This window comes from Myotis lucifugus, unplaced genomic scaffold (assembly GCF_000147115.1).
Source record: "Myotis lucifugus unplaced genomic scaffold, Myoluc2.0 scaffold_2, whole genome shotgun sequence".
NCBI lineage: Eukaryota > Metazoa > Chordata > Mammalia > Chiroptera > Vespertilionidae > Myotis > Myotis lucifugus.
This window is the reverse complement of record NW_005871050.1, coordinates 31,641,326-31,649,841: the sequence shown is the minus strand read 5'-3', so window position 1 is coordinate 31,649,841 and position 8,516 is coordinate 31,641,326. Positions and strand designations below refer to the sequence as shown.

The window sequence follows — 8,516 nt, the reverse complement described above, 5'->3', positions numbered from 1 at the left end:
TTAAACTAAGAGCTTGTTCTTTGAAAAGATAAACAAGATTGATGAACCATTACCCATATTCATCAAGAAATAAAGGGAGAGGACACAAATAAATAAAATCAGAAATGAAAGCAGTGAAGTAACAACTGACACCACAGAAATACAAAGGATTGTAAGAAAATACTGTTAACAACTATATGCCAACAAGATGGACAATGTGGATGAAATGGACAAATTCCTTAAAAAAACATAATCTTCCAAAACTGAATCAGAAAGAATCAGACAACCTGAATAGGCCAATAACAACTGAGGAAATAGAAGCAGTAATGAAAAAAAAAAACTCCCAGCAAACAAAACCATGGTCTGGATGGCTTCACAGGGGAGTTTTATGAAACCTTAGAAGAACAAATTAAACTTACCCTTCTCAAACTATTCAAAAATTCCAAGTAGAAAGAGTACCTCCAAGCTCTTTTGTGAGGCCAGCATTATTCTAATTCCAAAACCAGATAAAGGTACTACAAAGAAAGAGAACTATAGGCCAATATCCCTGATGAACATAAATGCTAAAATCTTCAAAAAAATATTAGCAAATAAGATCCAGCAATATATTAAAAAGATCATACACCATGACCAAGTGGGATTGTTTCCAAGGATGCAAAGTTGGTACAATATTCGCAAATCAATGAAAATGATACACCATATAAACAAATTGAAAGACAAAAATCACATGATTATATCAATAGATGCAGAAAAAGCATTAGACAAAATCCAACACCCATTTTTGATAAAAACTTTCAGCAAATTGGGAATAGAGGGATCATACCTCCACATAATAAAGGCCAGATATGACAAACCTACAGCCAACATCAGACTCAATGGACAAAAACTAAAACCATTTTTCCTAAGAACAGGAACAAACAGGTCTGTACACTTTCACCACTCTAATTCAACATAGTACTGGAAATTTTAGCCACAGCATTTAGACTAAAAGAAGAAATAAAAGGCATCCAAATTGGAAAGGAGGAAGTAAAACTCTCATTATTTGTAGACCACATGATGTTGTACATAGAAAACCCTAAAGACTACACCAAAAAACTTCTAGATTTAATAAATGAATTTGGCAATGTGGCAGGATACAGAATTAATTCAGAAATCTATGGCATTTTTATACACCAATAGTGAATTGTCAGAAAAAACTAAACAAACAATTCCATTTACCATTGCAACAAAAAAAATAAGATACTTAGGAATAAACTTAACCAAGGAGGTAAAAAAAATTGTACTCAGAAAACTACAGGACCTTGACAAAAGAGATAGAGAAGATATAAACAAGTGGAAGAATATATCATGTATATGCATAAGCCATGGACACAGACAATAGGGTGGTGAAGGCCTGGTGTGGGCTAGAAGGGGTTAATGGGGGTGAGTGGGACATATGTAATACTTTCAAGAGTAAATATTAAAAAAAAGAAAGCAAAAACATGATTCAGCTACCCACCTGGAAAGGGAAATATCAAGATCACAAAGGTGATTTTCCCAGATAGAGTCTCATTCAAGTCTGCTGACCTCTTCTATTTCCCCAAATATGCGAAACTTGGTTGCATAATTTGTGGTATGTGGTATTTTATCCATCTTGAGTTTATTATTGTATATGGTGTAAGCTGATGGTCTGGTTTCATTTTTTTCCAATGTATCTGTCCAATTTCCCCAACACAATATATTGAAGAGACTCTTGACTTTATCATATGTTCTTGCCTCCTTTGTCAAATATTAGTTGAGCATCATGGCTTGGGCTGATTTCTGGGTTCTCTATTCTGTTGCATTGATCTATATGCCTGTTCTTGTGCCTGTACTGGGCTGTTTTGATTACAGTGGCTTTGTAATATAACTTGATATCTGGTATTGTGACCCCTCCAACTTCGTTCTTCTTGCTCAATATTACTGCAGCTATTTGGGGTCTTTATTGGTTCCATATAAATATTTGGAGTATTTGTTCTAGACCTGTGAAATATGCTGTTGGTATTTTAATAGAGATTGCATTGAATCCATAGATTGCTTTGTGTTGTATGGGCATTTTAATGAAGTTGATTATACCAATCCATGAACATGATGTATTCTTCCACTTGTTTATATATCCCTCTATCTCTATTTTCAATGTCCTATAGTTTTCCAAGTACAAGCCTTTTACCTCTGTGGTTAAGTTTATTCCTAAGTATCTTAATATTTTTATTGCAATGGTAAATGGGATTGTTTGTTTAGTTTATTCCTGAGAACTCATTATTGGTGTATAAAAATGCCATAGATTTCTGGGTGTTAATTTTGTATCCTGCTACATTGCTGAATTCATTTATTAAATCTAGAAGTTTTTTGGTGGAGTCTTTAGGGATTTCTACTTACCATATCATGTCATCTGTGAATAATGAGAGTTGAACTTCCTCATTTCCAATTTGGAGGCCTTCCATTAATTCTTATTGTTTGATTGCTGTGACTAGGACTTCCAGTACTATCCTATATAATAAAGAGGGAGTATGCAAATTGACTGTCACTCCACCACAAAGATGGCTGCGCCCACAGGGGAGGCTGAGTTCCCGTAATGAGCCTTAATGAGCAATCAACAGGGGCCTAAGACTGCTCTCCCCCCAACCCCCCCCCTTTGGGGATTTACAGGGGACCTCAGGCTGCTCCCCTTGCCCTGGTGCCAGGCCTTGGGTCCTCAGGGCGCACTTCCCACCTAGCAGGGCTTGACAGGGAGCCTCAAACTGAATCCCCCGCCCCGGCACCAGGCTGGGGGACTTCAGGCTGCACCCCCTGCCTGGTGGAGCTTGACAGGGGACCTGAGGCCACACCCCCTGCCTCGCAGGGCTTGACAGGGGACTTCAAGGTGCACCCCTTGTCTGATAGGGCTTGACGGGGGACCTCAGGCTGCACCCTCTGCCCCAGCGCCAGGCCGGGGGACCTCAGGCCATGCCCCCCGCCCTGGTACTGGGACAGGGGACCTGAGGCCATGCCCTCCTCCTGGCAGGGCTTGATAGGGGACCTCAGGCCATGCCCCCTGCCCAGAAGGGATTGACGGGTTAACTCAAGGTGCACCCCATGCCCCGGTGCTGGGCCAGGGGACCTCAGGCTGCACCTCCTTGCCCAGCAGGGCTTGATGGGGGGCCTGAGGCTGCGCCCCCCTCCTGTTGGGGCTTGACGGGAGACCTGAGGCTGAGCCCCCCTTGCGGCGCTGACCTGGGGGACCTGAGGCTGTGTTCCCCGTCTGGTGGGGCTTGACAGGGGTTCTCAGACCATGCCCCTGGCCCAGCAGGCCTTGATGGGTGATCTCAGGCCATGTCCCCCACCTGGCGGGGCTTGACAGGGACCTCAAGGCATGCCCCCCACCCTGGCCCAGGCTGGGGTACCTCAGGCCATGTTCCCCATCTGGCGGGGCTTGACAGGAGACCTCAGGCTGAGCCCTCTGCCTGGCGCTGGGCCAGGGAACCTGAGGCTGTGACACCGCCCAGTGGGGCTTGACAAGGGTGGGACCGGCTGGGTCTGGATATAGCCCAATGGGGGTGGGGCCGGCCCGGTCTGGGTCTTGCACAATTTTGAGGTGCATGTGGGTGGGTGGGGACTTGACTCTGGGTCCTGTGGTGAGCCCCAGACTCTGACAGGAGGAAGATTTTTCATATACACTTTACTAATTTTCTTTTATCTCTGAAACTTCTATTATAGAGAAAGGGCAAATAGCAATATTAAAACATTTCCTCTAATTGATCCCCTTTTAATGTGCATGAATTTTGTGCACCTGGCCACTAGTGTTGAATAAGAGTGGCATTGGATTTTGTGTAACGCCTTTTGTGTGTCTGTTGATATGATCATGTGATTTTTGTCTTTCAATTTCTTTATGTGAGGTATCATGTTTATTGAATTGCTAATATTGTACCAGCCTTGCATCACTGGAATAAATACCTCTTGATCATGTTGTATGATCTTTTTAATATATTGCTGGATCAGATTTGCTAATATGTCTTTGAGGATTTTAGCATCTATGTTCATCAGGGATATTGGCCTGTAATTCTCTTTCTTTGTAGTGACCTTATCTGGTTCTGGAATTAGGATAATCCTGGCCTCATAAAAAGAGCTTGGAAGTGTTCCTTCCTCTTGGATTTTTTGGAATAGTGTGAGGAGGATAGGCATTAGTTCTTCTTTGAACATTTGGTAAAACTCCCCTGTGAAGCCATTTGGACCAGGGCTTTTTTTCTGATGGGAGTATTTTGGTTACTGCTTTTATTTCCTCAGTTGTTATTGGCCTATTCAGCTTGTCTGATTCTTCCTAATTCAGTTTTTGGGCATTTTATTTTTCTATGAATTTGTTCATTTCACCCACATTGTCCATCTTGTTGGCATATAGTTGTTAGTATTTTCTTATAATCCTTTGTATTTCTGTGGTGTCAGTTGTTACTTCACTGCTTTCATTTCTGATTTTATTTATTTGTGTCCTCTCCCTTTATTTCTTGATGAATATGGGTAGTGGTTCATCAATCTTGTTTATGTTTTCAAAGAACCAGTTCTTGGTTTCATTGATTTTTAAAATTTTTTTCTTTATTGATAAAGGTATTACATATGTGTCCTTATCCCCCCATTGCCCCCTTAACGCCCCCCACTCATGCCCTCACCACCCTGGTGTCTGTCCATAGGTTAGGCTAATATGCATGCATACAAGTCCTTTGGTTGATCTCTCCCCCTTACCCCAACCCTCCCCTATGTTCTGTCTGAGTTTTGACGGTATGATCAATGCATCTCTGTCTCTGGATCTATTTTTTTTCATCAGTTTATGTTGTACATTATATTCCACAAATGAGTTATATCATGTGATATTTATCTTTCTTTGAATGGCTGATTTCACTTAGTATAATGCTGTCCAGTTCCATTCATGCTGTTGCAAATGGTAAGAATTCCTTCTTTTTTATGCAGCATAGTATTCCATTCTATAGATGTACCATGGTTTTTTAATCCACTCATCTGCTGATGGGCACTTAGGCTGTTTCCAAATCTTAGCTATGGTAAATTATGCTGTTGTGAACATAGGGGTGCATATCTCCTTTCTGATTGCTGTTTCTAGTTTTTTTGGGGGGAAATATTCCTGGAAATGGGATCACTGGGTCAAATGGAAGTTCCATTTTTAGTTTTTTGAGGACACTCCATACTGTTTTCCACAGTGGCTGCACCAGTCTGCATTCTCAACAGCAGTGAAGGAGGGTTCCTTTTTCTCCGCATCCTCGCCAGCATTTGATGTTTGTTGATTTGTTGATGATAGCCATTCTGATAAGTGTGAGATGGTACTGCATTGTTATTTTGATTTGCATCTCTTGGATGATTAGTGACTTTGAGCATGTTTTCATATGTCTCTTGGCCTTCCTTATTTCCTCTTTCAAAAAGTATCTATTTAGCTCTGTTGCCTTTTTCTTATTGGGTTGTTTATCTTCCTTTTGTTAAGTTGTATGAGTTCCCTGTAAATGTTGGAGATTAAACCCTTATTGGTGATAACATTGGCAAATATGTTCTCCCATGCAGTGGGCTTTCTTGTTGTTTTGTTGATGGTTTCTTTTGCTGTTCAAAAGCTTTTTATTTTGATGTAGTCCCATTTGTTTGTTTTCTTTTTAGTTTCAATTGCCCTAGGAGCTGTGTCAGTGAAGAAATTGCTTCGGCATATGTCTGAGACTTTCCTGCCTGTGGATTCCTCTAATATTTTTATGGTTTCACATCTTATGTTTAAGTCCTTTATCCACTTTGAGTTTATTTTTGTGTATGGTGTAAATTGGTGGTCTAGTTTCCTTTTTTTGCATGTATCTGTCCAATTTTCCTTATTGAAGAGACTGTCTTGACTCCATTGTATGTTCTTACCTCCTTTATCCAATATTAATTGAGTATAGTTGTTTGGGTAGGTTTGTGTGTTCTCTATTCTATTCCATTGATCTATATGTCTGTTCTTGTGCCAGTACCAGGCAGTTTTGAGAACAGTGGCTTTGTAATACAGCTTGATATCTAGTATTGAGATCCCTCCTACTTTATTCTTTCTCAGGATTGCTGCAGCTATTCAGAGTGTTTTTTTATTCCAAATGAATTTTTGGAGAGTTTGTTCTAGGTCTGTGAAATATGCCTTTGGTATTTTAATGGGGAGTGCACTGAATTTATAGATTGCTTTGGGTAATATGAACATTTTAATGATGTTGATTTTACCAATCCATGAACATGGTATGTTCTTCCATCTGTTTATATCTTCCTCTATCTCTTTTTTTCAGTGTCCTGTAGTTTTCTGAGTAGAGTTCTTTTGCCTCCTTAGTTAAGTTTATTCCTAGGTATCTTAACTTTTTTGGTGCGATGATAAATGGAATTATTTTTAGTCTCTCTTTCTGTAAGTTCACTATTGGTGTATAGAAATGCCATAGATTTATTGGTGTTAATTTTGTATCCTGCTACATTACCGATTTCATTTATTAATCCTAATAATTTTTTGATGGAGTCTTTAGGGATTTCTATGTACAGTATCATGTCATCTGTGAATAATGACAATTTTACTTCTTCTTTTCCAATTTGGATACCTTTTATTTCTTCTTCTTGTCTGATTGCATTGGCTAACACTTCCAGTACTATGTTGTACAGGAGTGGTGAAAGTGGGCATCACTGTCTTATTCCTGTTCTTAAGGGAAATGGTTTTAGTTTTTGCCCATTGAGTATGATGTTGGCTGTAGGTTTTTCATATAAGGCTTTTATTATGTTGAGGTATGATCCCTCTATTCCCAATTTTCCTGAGCATTTTTATCAAGAAAGGGTGTTGGACTTTGTCGAATGCCTTTTCTGCATCAATCGATATGATTATGTGATTTTTGTCTCTCAACTTGTTTATGTGATGTGTCACATTTATTGATTTGCGGATATTGTACCAGCCTTGCATCCCTGGAATAAATTCCACTCGGTCATGGTGTATGATCTTTCTAATTTAATGCTGGATCCGGTTTGCTAGAATTTTGTTGAGGATTTTAGCATCTATTTTCATCAGGGATATTGGCCTGTAATTCTCTTTCGTTGTGGTGTCTTTATCTGGTTTTGGGATTAGGGTAATGCTGGCTTTATAGAAAGAGCTTGGAAGTGTGCTTTCCTCTTGAATTTTTTGGAATAGTTTGAGAAGGGTTGGTTTTAGTTCTTCTTTGAATGTTCAGTAAAACTCCCCTGTGAAGCCATCTGGTCCAGGGCTTTGGTTTCCTGGAAGTGTTTTGATTACTGTTTCAGTTTCATCAGTAGTTATCAGCCTATTCAGGTTTTTTGATTCTTCCTGATTGAGTTTTGGAAGCTTGTATTTTTCTAGGAATGTGTCCATTTCATCTACGTTGTCCAGTTTTTTGGTGTAGAGTTGTTCATAGTATTTTTTACAATCCTTTGTATATCATTGGGTTCAGTTGTTACTTCACCTCTTTCATTTCTGATTTTGTTTATTTGGGTCCTCTCTCTTTGTTTCTTGGTGAGCCTGCCTAGAGCAGGGGTGGGCAAACTTTTTGATTCTAGGGCCACAATGGGTTCTTAAACTGGACCAGAGGGCCGGAACAAAAGCATGGGTGGAGTATTTGTGTGAACTAATATAAATTCAAAGTAAACATCATTACATAAAAGGGTATGGTCTTTCTTTTTTTTTTTTAGTTTTATTCATTTCAAACGGGCCAGATCCGGCCCGCGGGCCGTAGTTTGCCCACGACTGGCCTAGAGGTTCATCAAGCTTGTTTATCCTTTCAAAGAACCAGCTCTTGGTTTCATTGATCTTTTTTGTTGTTGTTGTTTGTCTCTATGTAATTTATTTCTGCTCTGATCTTTATTATCTCCTTCCTTCTGGATACCGTGGGTTTTTCTTGTTGTTCTCTTTCTAATTCTTTAAGTTGCAGGGTTAGGTAATTTATTACCATTTTTTCTTTTCTTTTTTTTTTTGTGTGTGTGTGTGTTTGTTTGTTTTTTTTTTTTTTTTTTGAGGTAGGCTTGTAGAGCTATGAACTTCCCTCTCAGGACTGCTTTCATTGTGTTCCATAGATTTTGGATTGTTGTGTTTTCATTGTCATTTGTTTCCAGGATGCTTTTTATTTCTTCTTTGATCTCTTTGGTAACCCAATCATTGTTAAATAACATGCTATTTAGCCTCCAAGTGTTTGATTTTTTTCCATTGTTTTTATTGTAGTTGATTTCTAGTTTTATGCCACTGTGATCTGAGAAGATGCTTGTTATGATTTCTATCCTCTTGAATTTGAAGTGACTTTGCCTATGTTCTAATATGTGGTCTATCTTTGAAAATGTCCCATGTGCACTTGAGAAGAATGTATATTCTGTTGCTTTGGGGTGAAATATTCTGAAGATGTCAATTAAGTCCATCTGATCTAGTGAGTCATTTAGGATTGCTGTTTCTTTGCTGATTTTTCTGTTTAGAGGATTTATCCAGTGGTGTCAGTGGGGTATTAAAGTCCCCTATGACTGTATTGCTATCAGTCTCTTCCTTGATATCTTCTAGAACTTGT

The 8,516-nt window shown here is 39.3% G+C and overlaps 1 pseudogene; it reads left to right on the top strand.

Moving 5' to 3' along the window:
* The first annotated feature begins 1,469 nt into the window (after positions 1-1,469).
* Positions 1,470-1,612, top strand: LOC111827258 (annotated as a pseudogene).
* The last annotated feature ends 6,904 nt before the right edge of the window (positions 1,613-8,516 follow it).